Below are 22,620 nucleotides of genomic sequence, written 5' to 3'. Positions count from 1 at the left end.
CCCTTCAGGCTGTGTTCACGCCGCCAGTACTCTCCCTGCGCTCCGACTGAAGCCTAAGCCTCAGCTCCCAGCCCCACCCGCTCTGGCGGGTGAGCAGGCAATCCTCTCGGGCTAGTGAGTGCCGGTCGGCACCGATCCTCTGTGCGGGAATCTCTCCACTTTGCCCTCCGCACCCCTGTGGCTGTGTTCTCCTTCGCGGCGCCGAAGCTTCCCCCTCCACCACCCACCATCTCCGCCCGCGAAGGGGCTTCCTAGTGTGTGGAAACCTTTCCTCCTTCACAGCTCCCTCCCACTGGTGCAGGTCCCGTCCCTATTCTCTTGTCTCTGTTTATCCTTTTTTCTTTTGCCCTACCCATGTAAGTGGGGAATTTCTTGCCTTTTGGGATGTCTGAGGTCTTCTGCCAGCGTTCAGTAGGTGTTCTGTAGGAGTTGTTCCACGTGTAGATGTATTTCTGATGTATTTTTGGGGAGGAAGGTGATCTTTGCATCCTACTCTTCTGCCATCTTCCCCCTCTCCCTCGACACTGATTGATTTTGAAAAGGCTAGAAATATTCAGCAATTTCAGCATCTCTTATCGAAAGAGTTCATGAAAATATTTGAAAATTTCTCCACCCTTTCTTTCTGTTTCCCCAAATCAACAACTCCTGATCCTGACCCAAATGTGAGTACACTGATTCCAAATAAAGCTTAACTCTCTTGGAAATATAAACATTTTTTTCTTTAGCCCTGAGAGGAATTAGAAGCTGTTGATTCTGCATCCATTTTAAACTAAATTTAATATATAAACAATTTAGGTCTTCCCTGGTGATGCAGGGGTTAAGAATCCACCTGCCAATGCAGGGGACACGGGTTCGATCCCTGGTCTGGGAAGATCCCACACACCAGAGAGCAACTAAGCCCGTGCACCACAACTACTGAGCCTGCACTCTAGAGCCCATGAGCTACAACTACTGAGCCCATGTGCCACAACTACTGAAGCCCACAGATCTAAAGCCCGTGCTGCACAACAAGAGAAGCCACTGCAATGAGAAGCCCACACACCACAACAAAGAGTATCCCCCACTTGCCACAACTAGAGAAAGCACACAGGCAGCAACGAAGACCCAAAGCAGCCCCAAATAAATAGATGTTAACAAAAAGATATAAACAATTTAGCTACCTCAGTGAGTGCTGACAAGGAACCAGTCACTTCTTACTCCCATACTGTCCCTATTTAGGCTGCCTAACCACTGGCTTTTATAAATAAAGAGGAGAAAAGGGAAAGAAAATAGAGATTTATCTCATCATTAAAATGTAGGCTTATTGAGTTGATCTGGTTGACATTTTTACTTTCTGATCACATGTTAAGCAAGATTGAGTACCACTATGATAAACTATCGATGGAGCTGGGGTTGGGTGGGGTTGACGTTGTCTTGCTCTTGGTGTGTGTTTGTTTGGAGAACATTTTGGTTCTTTGCAAAAATCAAGTCCTCCTGTTAAGATGGTTTACCAGTGATACTGTAATGACAAGGATGCAAATTTGGTGTCTTGGGGTCTTTGTCCATCCCGTCAGACTTGCTTGTTTGACATTCACAGTCTTAAAAAAACTGAGCCAACACTTAAAGATCAGATGATATCATATAAAACTCTCATTTCTAGCTTTCTTGAAAAATAAAAATAAGATAACATTTGATAAGAAAACAATGGCCTGTATTTCCCCCAAATTCTAATTGCATAAAGCTGAGTAGCAGTTGTCTACCCCAGTCTGTGCTAGTCTCATCATTCACAACTCTTTCCTTTAGCTGAGTTTCACTTGTCATTTAGCATCATGCTTGTGCTGCTGTTTTTCTTAGTAATAGTAAAATAAATCTTGAGAGTGGGAAAATGAAAGGCAGGTTAAGAACTGTTTTTTTTTTTCCCAAGATAAACAACTGACCATGTTTATTTGTGCAAGTGAAAAAAATATCCATATGTTTAATAAGCAAACAAGGATCTGATTCATAAGAAAACTTAAGTTGCCAACCCATCATATTAATTTGTGTTACCCTCATGCCCTATGTAGGGGTTGGAGTTGGAACCCCTGAATTATTACATTGTCTTCATCAGTGGTTCTCAACAAAGGGGAGTAGAGGAATATCAGAATCATAGAGTGCATTTTCCAAAGTACACATCCTTCCACATGGGCATTTCTGGGAAGCCAACCCCTCCTGGAGGCTTCATCTAATTGCAAAAGCTGTCTAGGAGATACTGATATGATTATCTGGTGGAGAACTCCACATCTGGTATATTGAAAGACATCGTTATGGTTTTATTATAATTTGTCTCCCCTGTCCATCCCCAAATAAAATGCCTGACATCCCTAGAGTTCAAGCATTATGCCCAACACCCTTAATAGGGCTAAAATTCTGTGTAGACATGGTGAGAAGCTGCCAAGAAGACTTCTGACTGAAGTTCTTGCTGAAATGGTATGTGGGAGTTAAGGTTGGTGCAAAGACTTCCTGAGACCTTAGAAAATGTGTTAGAACAGTTAGCTCCAAGTCAGGATATCTCTAGACAGGTGGTTCACAAATTTGCGAACCTGAGGAGCTTATTAAAATATCAATGTTCAGGCGTCATATCATTGTTTTTTTGCTAGTAATTCTGTGTGGATGTTGAGAGACAAACCGACAAATCAGCATCAGCCACCATATATAAAAATAGAGCTCTGACCCACAACCTCTGCAGCAACTACTCTAGGAAGCCAAACCATGACATCTTTTGTCCCTGCTTCCAAGTTAGTACTAACCCAAGAAAGCCAAATATGCTCTCCTAACTAACCTCATAGGATGCCCCAACTCTAGTTAGTTGGCCTCCAACTTCCCTGTGCCAACAACCTTCAATCAGGACATACCAGAATCTTTTCTTTTTCCACTGTAACCTTTTATACTGCCCTGCCTGCCTTTGTGTTTCCACCAAATGCAAATGACGATGGCTAACTTCTTTACTATAGCAAACTCTGAACAAATAACTGTTGTTTGTTCTCTTTATTTATTTTCACAGGTTCTAGATAATTCTGTTACACACCAGCTTTTAAGAATTACTTTTGTGTATATGTGTGTGGAAAGGGAGCACAGATTCTCATGTGCCCCAAGCCACACTCAAAGTTCCAATAGAAACAGAATCTCTGGGAAGTGTACTGGGAAATTAAAAAAAAAAAATTTAAAAATCCTCTTCCAGGTGATTCTAATAATCAAAGAAATTAGAGAGACTCTGGATTATGCTGCTGTCCACAGGTCTGTGCCAGGTTGGTGGAATATAAAGCACCTAGAAAACTTATTATAAATAGAAATTTCCAGGTTTCATCCTTGGAGATTCTGATGTTATAAGTCTGGGCTCCCCTACTGATTCTGATGAATAACATGTTTTGGAAAGCAGTACTCTATCTTTGTGATTCTCAAACAGCAATGTGCCCGCAAATCCCCTGGAGATCTTGTAAAAACTCAGATTCTGATTCTGTAGGTCTGAGGTAGGGCTGAGATTCTGCACACCTAACAAGCTCCCATATGATGCTTCTGTTGCTGGTCTGTTAACTCTACTTAGAGCAGTCAACATTGGCTACACAACAGAGCCAAACAGCCTTGGGAGTGAGACTCAGACACCAGGCAATCCCAATGTACAACCAGTCATAGCACTGGTTCATCTTCATACTGCTTAGCCATATGATTGGAGCAGTGTTTTCACAGGAATGGCAGCACAACCGATCAGATTAGAGCTCTGTTGAAATCATCACTGATATGTTACTCACATTTCAGCATGGTTTTGTGGTTCTTGCAATTTCCTGTAGGCATGAGGATGCCTGGAAGGCCACCAAATGCACTAAGGAAGGGTTATTCCATGGAATTCCTGTTGAACTGTTGAACAACCTTGTCTTGATCTTTGAAGGGCTTGCTGCTGAGGGGGAGGTATAACAGTGATCTGGAATATCCCATGTGGAAAACTTTGAGCTGAGAGATATTAGTCTTCAACGACTGAGGCAATTTCCATAAGTTAAATTTATCTTCATCTCAGAGTTGGGTGTGATTGGATGCTACCAACTTACACACACAACAATGGTGATCAGATCTTTTATTTTTCATTTTTCTTCTCTAGTGTTTCATGACTGATTACAAGGATAAGGGGGATGATAATGTTGTTGATGAGAAGGAACATTTGTATGGGTTATAATTACAATTCATCCTTCACCAGATGGCTTCATCCTGTTGCCAGGCATTTGATGAGCTAATTCATGAACACTGTTGCTGGGATGTGTTAATGTCTAAGAACTGGCTCATTTAATGGACCATTGTGAAGGTGGTTGACAGATCTTTGGATGCTTGGCTCATTTTTGCTTAGAGGATAAATGAGTTAGCACATAATTAAATCTGAGAGCTACTCCAGAAGAAAAAGTACCTCATACCCAAGGATTATGTGGGTTTCAAGCAAGAATGGATGACAACAGAATTGAGCAAATTTGTGATAACAGTCTTGGGACCATTTTATCATGAGTTAAATGGATACAAGATTTTTTAAAATCCTCTATCCAAAATGCGCTGTAACAGATAAATTGTAAAGGCCTCATGGCTGATAAATATTCCAATCTGCCTGTGCTCTGTAATTATTCAGAACAACCTCTGTATAATGAATGTCTCATTTTCAACCATGTCTTAGTGTATAAACAATAGATATCTCTAAGAAATATTCAGACATCTGAAAACTGGGTCACATTAGAGTCAAACATGGTGAGCCAAAGGCTATATTTAATTACTGTAATTTAGTACCTAATTCTCAGGCAGAGGCTAGGAAGCTAGCAGGGAGAAGGCAGCAGAATGCCCAAGTGGAAAAAAAATCTTTATCATACATAAACCAGTGCATGTCTGCTTTCAAAGGATCAAGTTAGCTCTAAAATATAGATATCCAGATATCCAGTGGTGTGCCTATGGCCATGAGTCATTGTCCATGAGTCATGGACAGTTATAAATAAATAAATATTAACATATAAATATAGTACCATTATTTTAACAACATACCTTATTTTCACAATATACCCTTGTATATAAAACGTGTACCTTTATTTTAAAAAGAAATTTGATGTGAGTTCAAAACTTTTCTGGACAGAGAGCTCTAAAAGATAAAATGGGTAAAAGATTGACTGAATTTTATACCAATGTTTAGCAAATTGAGATATAGTGACTCCAAATCAAAGAAAGGAAACAAATTTGAAGTTAACATCTTGCATTATAATGTGGTAATAGGTTAATACTGTTTTCTTTCACCATTGTATTTTAATACCCAAGGAGACATATTCCAAGGAAGAAAACCTAGCAAAAGCACTAAATCTGGAGGTTAGAGAAATCTATATGACATAGTCTGGAGAATTTCTAATGATTACCTTATCAATGGGTTTAGCCTAAGAAACACAATATTGAACTGCATATACCCAGCCTTATTTCATCCCCACCATACACCCCCATGGACAGAAACCCAGGGAGCCCACCACTGACCACACAATGGGCACTTCCTTCTAAGGGGCCAGGGCCCAGTCCCCTCCCTTGCACCCACCACACAGCAGCATGTCTATCTCCATTCAGACCCAACTTTGAGAAAAGGGCACAGGTAAGAGAACTGACTATTCCCCTTGTTTCTGGGATATGTAGTCATCTCAGAAAAGCCTGGAAACTATGAATATATGTGTATCACATATATAAAAACAAGAGCTGCAGATTAGAGCTGACTTTTTTCCATCTTTAGATAACTTTGTTACTGAACCAAACTTGGGTCCATTCACCCATATGAAGTAAAGCCAATCTATTGACACTAGGTTTTGGTAAAGGAAAATACAGTGTTTATTGTAAGGCAACATACAAGGAGTGCAGGACAGCTAGTGCTCAAAAAGCCAGAACTCCCTGAGGGTTTCAGCAAAGCATTTTTTAAATTAATTAATTAATTTTTTTTGTGTGTGGTACGCGGGCCTCTCACTGTTGTGGCCTCTCCCGTTGCAGAGCACAGGCTCCGGACGCGCAGGCTCAGCAGCCATGGCTCACGGGGCCAGCCGCTCCGCGGCATGTGGGATCTTCCCAGACCAGGGCACGAACCCGTGTCCCCTGCATCGGCAGGCGGACTCTCAACCACGGCGCCACCAGGGAAGCCCTTAAATTAATTAATTTTTAAAAATTGAAATATAGTTGTTTTACAATGCTTTGTTAGTTTCTGTTGTACAGCTAAGTGATCCAGTTACACAAAAACACACACTCACACACACATTTTTTTCTTTTTCATAGTCTTTTCCATTATAGGATATTATAAGATATTGAATATAATTCCCTATACTATACAATAACTCCTTGTTGTTTATCTATGTTATATATAGTAGTGTGTATTAGTTAATTACAAGCTCCTAATTTATCCTCCTCCCTTTTCCCCTTTGGTAACCATAAGTTTGCTTTCTATGTCTGTGAGTTTGTTTCTGTTTTGTAAATAATTTCATTTATATCATTTTTTAGATCCACATATATGTGATATCGTATGATATTTGTCTTTCTCTGACTTACTTCAGTTAGTATGATAATCTTTAGGTTCACCCATGTTGCTGCAAATGCCATTATTTCATTCTTTTTTATGGCTGAGTAATAGTCACTTGTGTGTATCAGAATATTATATATAGATACACTATATGTATGCTGTATATATGCAATGTATATATATACACACACAATGGAATATTATACATAGTGTATATATATACATATATATACACACAATGGGATATTATACATAGTGTATAGATATATATATACACATATATATACACACACAATGAAATATTATACATATTATACATGTTTTGTGCCCAGGATCACCAAAGGTTCCTGCTCAGTATCAACATCTGCAATTTAACACTCTGTGGGAACCAAGAAGCCCCTTCTGAGTGCCAGTGAGTCAACCTGTCTACCCCAGAGGCGGGCAGAGAGAAGGGAGCAGCCATCAGGGAAATCAGATGCAGCTGTTGGAAACTGGGGAGAAGTCAGGATTTGAATTCAGGTTTACTTTATTCCCAAGCCATTTCTGCCATAACCATATGCTCTCAAAACAACACATTCCCACTTCTCTATCTTCTGATTAAATTGATGTCTTAGGCAGAATTATGGTCCTTAGTTATTTCTCTTAATAGCTCCCTTTCCTAAATCTTGGGTCAGTTTACTATGCCTATTTGAGCCTGTACTCTGAAATTTACTTTTTCCTTGGCACACATTCTCTCATTTGGACCAGCCACAATTGTCTGGTGATTGTCAGACAGTTAGTAACCAATTATCATCAACCTGATAGCAATTCACCAGATGAAGAGTATTAAGGTAATATTGATACCAAGCAGGGCCCTGCGGGGCTCCTGGGCACCAAGGTTTTCTGTGTCCCCCATTTCTTTGATTACAGGAAATAGCCTTCATTTAGCCTCCATGACCTCCTTGAGTTCCAAGGGCAGATTCAAGCAGTTGTTAATTATGGAAGGGAGGGGATAGGAGACAAGGGAGAAACAAAGTCAAGAGAAACAGTGTTCAGCCTTGAGGCAATGTCCTGGTTCCCCATCAAGGACACACACAACAATATCTTTGAGTTGTTTTGCAGATGCTGAAACCACCTCCAGGTAGGAGAAGTTAACAATTAATGATGGTATGCTGCTGACAAGCACATAGACCCCAGACCAGTGGGAACCTAAAGGTTGATGATGCTGACTCCCACTTACCTCACCACTAACCAATCAGAAAAATGTCCACGAGCTGATTACTCCTTTGAACCATTACTATAAAAACTTCTCACTACTCTCTCCAAGGGGGACACCGTTTTTGGAGGCACTAGCCTGCTATGTTCCCTCTTTGTGTGGCGAAGAAATAAAGCCACTCTTTTTCCTTCTTCCTAAATTCTGTCTCTGTATTTCTATTCAGCACCAGTGTACAGAAGTCGATATTTCAGCAACAATATTAAGGGGAGAAAAGTTTTCCCCTACTTTCCAGTCTCTGTCACAAAAGAAACTTAAAAACAAATATTACTTAAACCAGTATTACTCACTTTGATAAGTCATCTCAGTAGATACGATTTCAAATGATTTTCTGAGAAAATCAAATCCACTTTTAAAGGACAAAAGTTTGGCATAATTCAGATGGTCAAAGGAATATGATGTATATTCTGAAAGCAATTAAAGGTTAGTTTAAAAATAAAGTCTGAGCAATGATGGTATTGTTGGAATAAATACAGTCTTTCAAAGTGACAGTGTTAAAATTCAACATTCCTTTGAATACAAATTTTCTGGCATGTTATTAAAAACTTCATTTTCTTATTTTTTCAGTACCTGAAAACCATCCTCACCTTTCCAATAAGTATTGCTTTATGCCTAAACTGGACAGAGTTGCTTTATGTTACTTACAATTAAAAACACTAATTAATACACAATTTTGAAGCTGAAGTAAGAGTTCATATGACAGACCTTAAAATATGACCTTAAATATAAAACCCAGATTACTCAAAGCATGCAGCGTGGTTCATTCTATTCTGTCTCAGATCCATTTAATGCACCATAGGAAAAAAAAAAGGTTAAACTCTTAGCTGTTTACTGGGATTCAACAGTTTTTTGGGATTCAGATCATATACCTCACATAAAACTCCATGGGACTTGGCAGAAAATGTTGCATTATTAAGATATATTGACTACTTCTTGTGGCTTCCAGAAAGGGTATTATTCATGATAGGGTTAACAACAGGTGTATCCCCAGGCCCACCAATCAGAATGGACGCTGGATGTGGAACTGAAGCCCTGTTGAGCCCCACATCACCCTTTAGTTTTTGGCCATGGTGTCCTATATGTGGTCCTGGGGAGGGGCCTGGAAAGAATGGAGGATAGTAAAGCTACTAAAAAGAGGCTTAATGCTCTAGTTCTTACAGTGCTTTAACAATAGTTTTGATCTTAAAGGTAAACTAATCAAATTTTACTTCTGGCCTTCAGGAAGATCCTTCAAGAAAAAAGCTCTTGTCCAAGTTGACACATTTGATAGGAGCAGAAAGAGATTAGAATGCAGCTGAACTTTCTCTGTGACCAGTAATCCAGCATCTATGAGGGCGAGTTAAACTGACAAAGAAAACCCAGCTTAGAATAAAAGCCCATAATACCCAACTCCTAAGACAATTCCCAGGCTCCAAAATCAACAGTGAGGGGACTGTTGAAGCAGCTCCCTGAAGAGGAATCTTCCATCCATGTTTCTTAATCATAGTCCTAGAAGTCAAACATATATGGGAAACTTCACCAGGATGAGAGTTCAGGGACCAGGCACAGGAGGAGAGGGTATGTTATGAACCAGTCTGGCACAGATCATGCATTTTCTGTTTTCCCCTTCATAGATGGGAGCTCCTCTTAGGGTTATCCTGCTTTCTCTCCACTATTGGTTATTCATTGAGTTGGGGGTGAATTAGCCATAAAGTGGCAGACAAAAAGAAGCCATAACCAGACTATACGCATCACCTAGGGGTCTTGGTCTTAGAGCTAGATGAGAAACAGGATGTGATTTGGGGTGATCTCCTTTTCAGGGGATGGTGGTGAATGTGTATGTTATTTCACATGAGCCAGTTGTTACATTGGGAATTCTGATATTGTGAGTATGGGAATAAAGGTTAGTATAAGCCCTGGGCAACCATGAGGTGGAATGTAACAGACTATGGTAGCTGCATTTATCTGCCTAACAAACTTTCCTTTTCTTCTGTTGAGAGCTTCTACTTCCATGTCACCAAGCAGCCAGTGAGACAATGCCTGGCCAATCAAAAGCCCCCATTGTCCAGTGAAGTGATTCCTTCTGGTGTGGTAACATGACTCAAGTAGACATGGGGAGAAATGTGTTCCCTGCTGATGGTGACTTGGTAAACTATGGTCCCCACCACATGGGGAAGGGATAAGAACTGAACAATGACAATACTCATAGTGTGGAGTATACAATTTCCAATGCTGAGGCCCTCATTCCTGGTTTCCATAGCTCTTCCAAAATTTTTGTTAGCTAATCTCTGGATCTACCAATCTATCTATCCTCTATCTATCTATCTATCAATATTTTATTTATATGAATATATATAATTACACATATGTATTCTATATAGAATTCTAAATATATATATATGTATTTATTTTCCTTCACTTGCAACTAAAAAAAATTACCATGAAATATAAACTTGAATTCTATTATTAGCAATAGAATGATCAAAATAACCCTCCAAAATGTACAGCCTTCTTATAACTTGTATCATTTAAATAATTCTGCCATTATTTTTAAAGAGGTTATACACAGAATGCCATGAGAGATTAAAAGCTACCATAATGTGTGTGACACTACAATGTGTGTGACACTACTATGTGTAAAAATTAGGAAAGTATTTTAGAATTTATTTAGCCATTTATACAAAGTACATTCACACTTCAGTTTTCACAGAAAAGGAACAATACAATCAGCTGGTGATGATAATAGAAATCACTTATTAAGCACCTACTAAGTGCCATATCTTAGTAGGCACTTTACATGGCTTACCTCTAATATAATGACCCTGCATGGCAAGGATTTGTGTCCCAGTTTACAAATAGGGGAAATGAGGTTCACAGAGGTTCAATAACTTTACCAAGTTCCTAGACAGTGGATTGTAGGGTCAGGTCTGAAGTGCAACTTTGATGCTTTCAAAATTTGTGTGCTTTACCCCATATCATACCACATCTCTTCTTATTGGGATACCATCTTTCAAATAAGAAGCAAGAGTGACTAGCTGAACTACCAGACCCAGCATCTTAGATACAGAGACGTCTGGCCAGGAAAAGAGGTGAGATGGAATGCAAGACAGTAAGGAAGGATTGCACAATGTTAGAGATAACATTAATTCCTACAGAGGTGCAGCTTTTCAGTTTGCACAGCCCTTCTGTGTTGTCTCATTACAAAAGCATCTGACTACAGATTGCAAGTAGCAAAAAGCGCTTTCTCTAGGTATCAACAAAAGTAAAGCTAAAAAGTGGTGGGGGTCAGGGAGGGGGCAGTACATACACATAAGCAAGGTGCTGTCTATGAGCAGCAGCTTCCTGGAGCACAAGTGGCAGGACAAGAAGACGCTGTCAGTCTGTACTGGGGCAATCAAGTGCAGATGCCTCTCTGCATAAACAAGAGTGCTGCCTTGATTAGCGCTGCCAAATGCTCGCAGGGGCTGGAGGACCACCCAAGCAGCCACTGGCTGCTGTAGATTATATGCTGAATATTCTTCCAGCTGCAGAGCAAAGGAAGGCTACAGGGAGGCTGAGGGAAGAAGGCAGCTTTCCCCTTCCATTCACAGCAGACATAGCAGCCCCTTTCAACCAGAAATGCAAATACCTAGGCTTAAGTGAGCGGAAAATTCTTCTGCTGGTTTCTTCATTCACACTGCTCTCTGCTCTGTGTGCCTGCTCAAGGCTAATCTAAGAAGTATCAAATTTGTGTATTTAACAGCCTGATCATACCTCAAAGGTCACAGAAACCACAGGGTCCCCAAGATAAATAGCCTTCCCCCTTTCCTCTGGTTTATATCCAGAGTGTTATTAAGGTATTAACATCTCCGCCAAATCTTGTTTGTAGAAACAAGATGCACTTTGGTTAATTATTCTTAGCTAAATTAAAATGTCTGCTCAAACCTGGCTCATTTTCTCCAGGAATTCGGGTCTTTCTAAGAAATAAAAGATCTTCACATTTTTCTCTTTTCACAGGCAGGAGACATATTTATTTTGCAGTTGACAGAAGATATCCTCGGTTATATTCTTGCTTGAGGACACATTTCCAGCTCTAATTCTGTTATTAGCCATGGCCTTTGGAGAATTGGTAACAAATAACTAGGAAGGGAGTGAAAACACCGATTGAATAAGTTGAGCTCAGAAAACAACCAAGTCAGAATTAAGAAGGAAGTGTGAAGTGTCAGGCTCCTGACAAGGTTAGGTAGAAAGATTTGTAAGCCAGAGGTAAATCACACTTAGACCTGAACTACTACATCCTGTCCCCCTTGCAACCTCTGATGTCAGGACTAAGCCCCCAGAAATAAGTGGCTTTGATTAGTACTGGTGAATCAGTTCAGTTAAGAAATCCAATGGCTTCAACTTCCAGTTCAAAATGGCAGTGAACAGCAGTTCCTCTATTGTCCCTGGTCTCATAACCAGAGTCTATAACCCACGGATGTGGGTTTTGAGGTGGCCTGAGCATTCTTGTCCTTCCCACCCTTTACTCTTCCCTCATGGTAACTGAGCAGGACCTTATAGGGCCTTTCCAGGACAGGGCCTTCCCGAGACAGGTCCTTCCCCCATATCCTTTGCTTTAGCTCCTCTCTGAACTACTTAGGTAACAAGATCTGATGCACATTTCCTGATTTGTTTTACAGATGTAAACCGCCCCCCCCCCCCATCAAATGTAAGATGTTAACCACTGGATGACCATGAGCACATAACCCCAGACCTCGTGGAGCCTAAGGACTGATGATGTTAACCCCTATGACACCACCCTGTTGTCTCACCATCAGAGGCAATCAGAGAATTGCGCATGGGCTGATCACACACCCTGTGACTCCCCTCCCTCACCTGGCTTTTAAAAATGTTTCGCTGAAATCCTTTGGGGAACTCAGGTTTTGGGGGGGCATAAACCACCTTTCTCCTTGCATGGCCTTGCAATAGACCTTTCTCTGCTCCAAACTTCGACATCTTGGTTTATTTGGCTTCACTGTGCATCGGGCACACAAACTTGTGCTAACATCATCATACTAGACTTTCTACTGTCAGCAACTATTGTCAGCCCTCCATATGTACTGGTTCTGCGTCTGGGGATTCAACCAAAGGCAGATAGAAAATACTTGGGGAAAAAAACTCCAGAAAGTTCCAAAAAGCAAAACTTGAATCTGCTGTGCACCAGCAACTGTTTACATAGCATTCGCATTATGTTTACAACTATTTACACAGCATTTACATTGTATTAGCTGTTATGAGTAATCTAGAGATGATTTCAAGTATATAGGAGAATGTGCATAAGTTACACACAAATACTTTGCCGTTAATATATAAGGTATTTGAGCATCCATGGATTTTGGTGTTCACAGGGGATCCTTGACCCAATCCTCTGTAGATACTGAGGGACAAACATACTAGAAAATGATTAAGCCCTAATGGGAGTGGGACTGGGACTGGGAGAGAATTCTGGGAGGCACAGCCCCACCTGTAAGTAACCTTGTAACAGTTGGGCTCACCTGTGTTCTTAATGTAGCCCATGGGTCTAGGATGCCAGGTACCCAGGGAGTGATCAAAGATATCATTTTTGTTCAGTAGAACCTGCTTCAATGATACTGGGTCACTCTATTATTGGTATTTCAAATGTATTAACATGAAGGATGGAGCCTATGCATTAAAAGCTAAATTTCTCAAATGTCGCTAGGAGAAGTTATCCTATCTTACTACAGTGAATTAACTAGATTTCATCTCAGTATATGATCCAAGATATTCTCTAAAGAGCATGGGAGTTGCACCTTTCTTAAAGAGTTGAAAGGATAAAAGAATACAATTATCTGGGTTCAGAACATTTTTTGGATATGATTGTCAAACTTTAAACATGTCTTCTATCATTATTTCTCATGTAATTCAAGTTTCTACTATGTCTTAGCTAATTATTGTCATTTATACTTTAAATATTACAGTTCATCAATATTTTAAAATTTTATTAGTGTAGAATTAATATATAATGTGTCCTGCCTTGTTGAACTGTTTGGGACTGGTCTTTTGATTAATGGTCTTTTGTCCTCAGAGCAGGACACTCATCTCCAATAAATATCCATTTGGTCCAACTTGGTGTGTATAATCCTCTGAATCAGGACCTTATCTTCGAAGATATTTGCTGTCTTGAAATCCACTTGGTATAAATCTGGAGGCACATTACTGTTACTTTCAGTTCAACAGGCAGCAAGGAAATAGCTTGATTTTATTGAAACTTAATTCTCTATGGTTTCCCATTTTCTCATAACTTCTGGTCTTGGTTTCTTTGACACTGCTTACTTTGGACATTCATGTGTGAAGAGGTCCCCACTAGATAAAGTGTAAGTTCTGAGAACCAGTGGGGAGGTTGTGCCCACTGATGGATGTGAATTCTTACCTGGTTGCCTCTGTTTGCCCCTTCTTCCTGCTTTATAACAGGGTCCTTTCCCTCATGGGAGATGAGAACTGCCAACTAAAAATTGGCACTTGCCATCTGCCTTTATAAGGATTAAGTCACTAGCCACTGCAGTCACTGACCTTCAACACGCCCTGAAAGGTGTTCAGTGTGGGGATCAGGAATGAGGTTCTCTGTGCTCTGGGAAAAAGTGGCAGAACAGGCCTTCAGGAGAATATTAGACATTCTCAGGGGAATATTTTATGAGCCCAAATTCTTGCATCATCTCATACCTAGGAAAGCACTAAAACCATTAATGCAGACATCTTTTCCTCATGACTAGCAGTAACCTTCATGAGATGGCAGCAACTTTCTGCAAAAATGTGTGCTGATTTCATGTATCCCCCTTCACTAAAATCATATATTTACCCCCCGCCCACCTCTTCAGAGCAGTTCCTCAGAGCTATCTGATATGCTCTCTCCCAGGCTGTAGTCCTCATTTTGTCTCAAAATAAAACTTACCCACAACTCTCACATTGTGCATTTGTTTTCAGAACTCAATATGCTGACTGAACTCAATATGAGACATTGTTAGCCATTGATGGTAGGAAAAAATAAGCCAAGCCTCTTGGGAGAGGAATTAGAAACAATTTAGGAAGGCCAAAGCAAGGATCTACATAAGGGCTACACATGGAAACAGCTAAGAGTCAGGTGTTTAACTCATACAGGAATGAAAAAGGAGCAAGTTAGGCAAAGCAGGTGTTGTTTTGGGGAGGCTGTTCTGGACATTGCACTCTCCATGGTGGGTGTGTTCTTTGAACATATGTCAGGCTGGAGTCACAATAGAAGTCACTCTCAGATCGTGACCAGCACTTTGGTTTTTTTTTTTTTTTACATCTTTATTGGGGTATAATTGCTTTACAATGGTGTGTTAGTTTCTGCTTTATAACAAAGTGAATCAGTTATACATATACATATGTTCCCATATGTCTTCCCTCTTGCGTCTCCCTCCCTCCCACTCTCCCTATCCCACCCCTCCAGGCTGAGATCGTGACCAGCACTTTGAAGAATGCCAAGTCTCCTAGGAAAACTGATAGGAAAGTTTCCAGTCCAAAGAATTCAAAAGCTCCCACCAGCCCCTGGCTCTTGATGGAAAGATACTGCCTAAGCAGAGGAATTATCTCGATGGCTACCTCTTAACTCCCTTGTCAGCTCTCTGTCATCTCCACAATCTCTAAATATCTAAGTGTCCCAGGCCTTGGGAATCTCTCTCTCTCCTTTTAAGAATCCTCATTTCCTAGATCATCTCATCCGGACCTATGGCTTAAATGCTATATATATACATACATATATAGATATATATATGTATATATATACATATATATATAATTTTTATTGAAGTATAGTTGATTTACAATATTGTGTAAGCTTCAGGTGTACAGCACAGTGATTCAGATATATACACACACACATATATTTATATGTATATATATTCTTTTTCAGATTCTTTTCCCTTATAGTTATTACATAATATTAAGTATAGTTCCCTGTGCTATAAAGTACATACTTGTTGGTTATCTATTTTATATGTAGTAGTGGGTTTATATTAATCCCAGTCTCCTCATGTATCTCTCCCCCTCCACCCCGCTTTTCCCTTTGGTAACCATAAGTTTGTTTTCTGTGTTTGTGAGTCTCTTTCTGTTCTGGAAACAAGTTCATTTGTGTCTTTTTTTTAAGATTCACATATAAGCGATATCATATGATATTTGTCTTTCTCTGTCTGGCTTACTTCACATAGCATGATAATCTCTAGCTCCATCCATGTTGCTGTAAATGGCTAAATGCCATTTACATATTGATGATTCCCAAATTTTTCTCTCTCCTCTGAACTCAGAACTTTTATACCCAACTACTTATTTGACATCTTCACTTTCGATCTAATGGATATCTCCAAATGAATATGTCCAGAATTGATTTCGATTTCCTTGCCCCAAGTCTGCTCCTCCTGAGTCTTCCCTATCTTAGTAAACAGCATCTTGATTTTAAGGATTGCTCAGGATTAAAAACCAAGAGCTAGTTGGAAACAGCTGCATAGCACAGGGAGTTCAGCTCGGTGCTTTGTGACCACCTAGAGGGGTGGGATAGGGAGGGTGGGAGGGAGGGAAACCCAAGAGGGAAGAGATATGGGGATATATGTATATGATTCAATTTGTTATAAAGCAGAAACTAACACACCCTTGTAAAGCAATTATACTCCAATAAAGATGTTAAAAAAAAAAAAACTTGGGGTTATCATTAACTCTGTTCTGTCTCCCACATATATATCCAAGATGTTGGTAAATCCAGTTGATGCTTTCTCCAAAATATATCCAGAATAAGACCACTTCTCACTACCTCTATGTGGTGGCTCAAGCTACTGTTATTTTTTAGATTATGCAGTAATCTCCTGACTGGTCTCCCTGCTTTCACCCTCGCCTTCTTCCCAGTTTTCCACATAACATCTGAAGAGATTAATTTAAAACAAAGTCTGACTAAGTCACTCTCCTACTTCGATATTGTCTCTCTTTCCTGTGCTAGAATGTAAGCTTCACAAGAGCAGGAACTTCGTTGTGTCACTGCTATATTTTCAGGCTCATAGGATGCTCTCAGTAAATATTTGTTGAATGAATGAATGGAGATGTACAACCAGTTCTGTGCTCTGGCCCTTGTCCTGCAATAAAGAGGACAGGCTCCTTGGCCTATTTGAAATATCTGGGGCAGTTGACCCCATACCTGGCCCTCTCCAACTGTCTTCCTTTATATGGACCACCTTGACCCTCCAGCTCTCAGTGATGTCTCACTGAAAGGAACCATACTGTGCAATCTCTATCTCTGTAGCTTGCCTTGATGGTTGTGGAAGAAAGTCAATGTATTTGTGGAGTCTAATGAATTTTTCAAGTCATTGATTCCGGAATTCAAATGCATGTTTTGTTTTCCTGTAACTGAACTTAATTTAGTTGTTAAGACTGTATTTCCACTAACCGTAGAAAACTTAATCATCAGTTCAAAGTAGTTCAGATAGTCTAGCTTTATGGCAATTCAAGATTTTTATACCTCCTTTTATTTTTGTCCTCTTTGGGACAAGATTGGGGTTGGGGAGGCTGAGCTATCTTCCTGTCATTAAAGGAGGGAACTTCTGCTCTATGAACCATCCTCTTTCCTTCTTGGCCCTGGTAAGATTCTCTTGTCAGATCCATACTCCTGTCTTTACCTCAGGCCAAAAACACCACACATTTTACCCTCCTCATCCTGAGCACAGACCCCTTTGGGATATTTCCTCTCAAAACTTCTTGCAGTCCCTTTGCATGGCTCAGGAAGTCTAGGCTGGAAGTTATGGATGTATCCTTGTTTTATGGGGCCTGTACTTTATATAATTTGGGGATGGGGGCTTTTTAAAGAAATAAAACATACAAAATTAGGAAAAAAGTGAATTTTTACTTTTAATGAGAAAAGAAATTACAACAAATTAAACATTTAAAAAAGTTGAGATACCACAAACATTACAAAATCTATAAAAATACTTTTACTTAATTTACTGTCTTAGCTCAGTAGTACTTTTGTTCCCCCCACCCCTGCTTTTCTGGCATGTCTTCCATTACCTCTTAAGTTACAACAATTTTAGAATATTTTTTTAAGAAGTAGAATAGAAGGATAATTCAGTGTTTCCTTCAGGATAGTTGATAAAACATGTGGCTTCACAGGCAGACATATGCTCTCTTGAAAGTATTAATACAAGCTGTGCCTTACTAACAAAGAAATTCTGGTAAATTCTATTTTGTATGATTCTCATTAAACAAAAAAAAAGTTGAGTATGTTTTCAAGAGGAGAGAATGTCTATGTTGACAGGATTGCAATGAGAACCAAACTCTCAGTTTACAATTTTACACATGGTTGTTTAGAAGAATTTCCCACAGATTAGCCTCTAGTGCCATACATTTCAGCTATGGTTTCTTCTCCACTACCCACATTTTTCCGGTAGTTCTGGGCACTACAAGGTATATTCATATTATATGTTCTTTGACTCTGAATCTTTCCATCATGATGTCAGATATGACAGCACAGTTTAAGGTAATAAGAGTATTCCTGGAAGATATTTCTACACTAGGATGACTATGTAAAATGTCTGCTAGCCATGTAAATATATCCAATACATGCAACTGGTATGTATTATCAACTAACCTTTCTTTTACACAGATCTCAAACATTTTACTCTATATAAGGGAATTGTGACTGAGAGGCAGATGGAAAAGAAAGAAACAGTAGTCTTAAGTAATTGCAGCTAAGATATCTTACTTGTGAACACATTTTTGGGCCCTCCCTGGCTTTATATGAGGGAGGTCCAGAACTTAAGTCTCTTTAGCTTCACAGTAATTTACTCTTCCTTCTGTTGGGAAGTGCTGATTGTGTGAAGCTGCCTTTAGGCACATATACCCAAACTCTTCCCTGGGACATTGCCACTCCACCATTCAAGAGCAATGTTGGATGAGACTTGAGACTCCCAGGCTATGCTCTGACAAGTGAATCCCAAGGACACATCCTATGCCTCATATTGGCCCTAAAAATATGTCTTAAGTTCCCATCACATATGCAGCACCTGAAACTTGAGGTAAGGACCTGATTCTATTCTTGGATATCCCAGCAGCATCAAAGTTCTCATTAACTTCCTGTTAGTTTTCCCTTATTGCTGACTGGAATTCTTACCTCTTTTAAAGAGGAAAATTTTTATGACATTACATCTTTTCTTTTTCTAACTCTGTATGTTATGGTATAAACTCCACACCTTTTGTTCTCCAAGCTTGGTCCTTTTTCTTTCTAAGCTAGACCATTTTGTTTTAAGAATTCAAAATGAAAATTATTTCTCTCTTATAAACCCAGTTCTTATAAATCAATAGTGCACTGGCTTTCAAGACTATTCTCTTAGCCAAAGATTTGAAAGTCTGTTTGAGAACCAAAAAGTCAAGAAAATGACTCTTCTATGTCTATGTGTTTTCTTCCTCTGAGTGCTCTTTGGGAAAAATAAATAAATAAATAAAGCTACTTCTGAAGACTAAACAAGGGAGGGTAGACTATGGGATAGGAAAAAGCAATCTATCAATATCTCAACATATGTTTCTGCTTTAGAAAGTACTGATTTGGGCTTCTAGGTACCAGAAAGATTAACTAGAATAATTGTGATAAATTATTATCAATGGGGGAGCTGTGATATCAGTAAGAGTCCCATTAGACACAAATAGAAAGGGATTTAGGTGCTTCCAAATTTTTGGAAGGGTTTAAAATAGCAGGTTCTAAGCTAGGTCTCTAGAAATGACTTTTGGAACAAAACTGACCAAGAGATCTGTATTTGTGCCATAATTAGAAATTTGGTAAATCAATAAGACATTGTACCCCATTCTGGCTCCAGGATCACACACCATTTCATTTCTAACTGGGGATCAAACAGCTGTCACCAGAGGAGTTAGCTCCTGGACATTTACACGCCAATTAGAGCCATAATTAGCAACATGGATGTCTCACATGCTGTCACCTCCTTCCCCCAGAACTCGGTTCTAAATTCAGGCCTCACATGAATGCATCTGATCACTTTAGTGCAGAGAAGTCTGGAACATATAATTTTCAGCTTCCCAGCCTCTGTAGTAGAAAAGGAAGGCACACTAGGAGGAGGTTGGAAGAGACGTTAGTGTCCCAACTTGTCATCTACCTGCCAGAGCTGTGTACATTATCCTACCTCTGGGAGCTACATCTTTGCCTTGTCCCTTCTGATTGGCATATAATCCATTCCACCTTGGCCCTTCCAGGAGGTAAACCTATGTCTTCTTTTACCTGGTGGAATTTCCATAAATAGCCCTAGGACTATTCTTCCCCATGAGATAGCCTTGAATGTAAGTGTGTTCTTCCACTTCCATCCAATTTGTCTTAGATTCTGGGGTGTGACTTGTTTACAAACCAAATTTTGATGCTGGAAACAATCTAGTTTTACTTTCCAAATAACAGGTTTAAAAAACCTCATTTTGGTACAAACAATGCTCTCATAGAAGGGTCCTAACATCAATGATTGAAATTCTGATTTCTTGACACAAAACTGGAGAGATTCAGGTTGTTTGTACTGTGAGAGTCTTACTTTTCTCAACAAACATTCATCTTGGCTATAAAATATTGTGTGGGGTCATGACCCCATTAAATTCTGTAAATTAAGTTTCAATTGTTTATTATAGTAAATGATATCAGACCAAGAATAAAGGTAACAATATCATTTAATCATGGAGAAACTGAAAGAATTTTATTCATGATGGAGCATAAATAGCATGTTTAGATTTCATTATTTAATAAACTTTGATATAAATTAGCTTTTCTCCTGATTTAGTTTCATTCAGGCATGCCTTTTAATTCCTCTTAATTCACTCATTCATAGAGTCAGTACAGAAAGGTATGAAAGACATTAATCTTAATCTCATAATAATTTTAGCAAAGGTCCCTTGTTCATGTCTAGTTAGTATTTTACTTCCTTCCATTGTGACACTAAAACTCAGAATGTTGGTAGGATGTGTGGTAGGAGAAATAGACACAGGTTATAACAATGCATATGGTTATCTGGAATCTTCCAACAGTGTCATTAGGTGTCCTCTGGGACATGATCTTCCTTCCATCACCTTCTACCACCTGGCACTCAATGAGATGGCCATACTTACATGAACGCACTTCACATCCTCCTCTTGACTTCGACACTGGCCGCACAGGGAACCCTTGTGGCTATGCCTAGATACTGTACACTTATGCCTCCTGCACTTCTCTATTACCCATATCAATCTACCATTCTGCCCTGGGCCTTCTGATCCTTGAAAGTGTCCTGGGGTGGAGTGTTCCTCAGGAACTATAGAAGTGTCCCTTGGAAGGAGGGACCCCCACCTCAGTGCAGATCAGGACTCCTGCCCACTTTTATCCCCTCTAGCTGGAGTATGACAGAGTGCCCAGTCCCCTACTGTGTTTCTCTCCCTTGTCTGTGAACAAGGACATGGACCCATGTCATCAGGTAAGGAAATGTTGAAAGGATCTGTCTCCATACCAGGAATAAAAGGTGGCAATCAAACATTCATCCACTTATTTACTTTGGAGCCTCTGTACTCCTCTGAATTCCTAGCTACCCCCTCACACACACACACACACACACACACACACACACACACACACACACACACACACAAACCCCCATAAGCTATGAGAGCAGATAATTTTGAAATCTCATATATCACCAATCCCAGAGCAGAGTTCTTGGGTGACAGTGAGAGCTGCTGCCTCTGCAGCTGGTGCACAGATAACTTCAAACCTGCTATATATGTTTATTGAAGTATAGTTGATGTATTGGTTTGGTTAAAAAGTTCATTCAGATTTTTACATAAGATGTTATGGAAAATCCCAAACGAAATTTATGGCCAACCCAATAAAATATTACATAAGTTACAAGTGTACAATATAGTAATTCACAATTTTTAACGTTATACTCCATTTATAGTTATTATAAAATATTGGCTATATTTCCTGTGTTATAAATATAAAGATGAATTTATCCTTATAGCTTGTTTTATACATAACAGTTTGTACCTTTTAATCCCCTACTCCTATATTGCTCCTCCTCTCTCCCCTCTCCCTGTTGTTAACCACTAGCTTGTTCTCTATGTCTGCTTCTCTTTTGTTATATTCATTTGTTTGTTGTATTTTTTAGATTCCATGTAAGTGATACCACACAGTACTTAAAACCGGTTGTTTTTAAAAGGTCCATTTGCTGCTTTCAGTCAACCCATGCTGTTGTTTACATATCGCCTTCCTGTTATTCTCTTGCTACCTTAATTTTGTTTGGTTTTGATTTAGAGCTTTGTTTTCATTTTACATGAAAAATAAAAAAAAGAAAAACACAGAAAAGAAATCTCTCTACATTCTTACATCTATCTCTCGAGCCCAAGATGTCACAGTCCTTTCACAGCTTATTGCTTCAGCCTAGAAGATTAATACATGTCTTTCTAAAAATTATGGAATATTCCAGACACAGAGTTGTAAAGAATGACATAACAAATGGCCAACTACCTACCATCTATCTGACTTAAGATGTAAAATATTATCAATGCATTTGAAGACTCCTGTATACTTCCTGATCAAATTTTCCTCTCCCTCACAGGTATTCTGATTTTAGTGACACACATTTCTTAACTTTTCTTACGCTCTGTGGTCTATTTATTTTTAGGCAACTCAGTTAAACTGGGGAGTATTCCCTGGCTGTCCTTTGCCCCAGTGGTATCTGTTTTCAACATGGACCTGTATAATGTCAGGGAATAGGGGGAGGTGTGGTCTTGATTTACAACTGAAAACCTGGCTTCTAAGGTATCTCACCAGATCCTACACCTGGCCACTTTCCAAGATGAGGACATTGAGATGTCC

Source organism: Phocoena sinus, chromosome 13 (genome assembly GCF_008692025.1).
Source record: "Phocoena sinus isolate mPhoSin1 chromosome 13, mPhoSin1.pri, whole genome shotgun sequence".
Lineage (NCBI taxonomy): Eukaryota > Metazoa > Chordata > Mammalia > Artiodactyla > Phocoenidae > Phocoena > Phocoena sinus.
This window is presented reverse-complemented; position numbering follows the sequence as displayed.